General features: G+C 22.9%; 1 protein-coding gene across 1 annotated transcript in view; it reads left to right on the forward strand.

Annotated features, from left to right (window-relative positions):
- Nucleotides 1-271: 271 nt before the first annotated feature.
- LOC116851901 (glutamyl aminopeptidase-like) overlaps nucleotides 272-481 on the forward strand; it is a 6,680-nt gene continuing 6,470 nt past the window's right edge. Inside the window, exon 1 of the mRNA XM_032831808.1 lies at nucleotides 272-363. The gene's annotated coding sequence lies outside the window, so the exon portion shown is untranslated. The remainder of the gene's footprint in view (nucleotides 364-481) is intronic.

Genomic DNA, 481 nt, shown 5'->3' on the forward strand with positions numbered 1-481 from the left:
ACAAATCTTGAAGATTAAATAGATCTAAATACAGTAATAATTATATAAAAATCTTGAACATTATTATGATGCATTATTTCACTCGCACACACATACTTACCTTCTCGATTTTTCTTTTTCTTCTTTAAACAGTTAACTTACATAATATATTGTATAATAGTTATTTCGCAATTTTCAGAGTACAAAATGATTATAAATAAAATTTAATGTTAGGCGACTGAACGGTTTAGATAGATATTTGTATTTACCAACATAGGATACTTCAGTGCGATATCATTAGTTTGAAAAGCTTGTTCTATTTACGTATATCAGCAGACTGAACTGGAATTACTATTAGTCTGAAATATTGCGTCGCAAGATAAGGTACAATAATAGTAGAAGAAGAGAGGAATAGATACAATATTTATATATATATATATATATATATATATATATATATATATATATATATATATATATATAAAATTTTTTTTTTTTTTTT

The sequence above is a fragment of the Odontomachus brunneus genome, unplaced genomic scaffold (assembly GCF_010583005.1).
Source record: "Odontomachus brunneus isolate Ranch 3 - 2012 unplaced genomic scaffold, Obru_v1 Obru_scaffold_196, whole genome shotgun sequence".
In the NCBI taxonomy this organism is placed as follows: Eukaryota; Metazoa; Arthropoda; class Insecta; order Hymenoptera; family Formicidae; genus Odontomachus; species Odontomachus brunneus.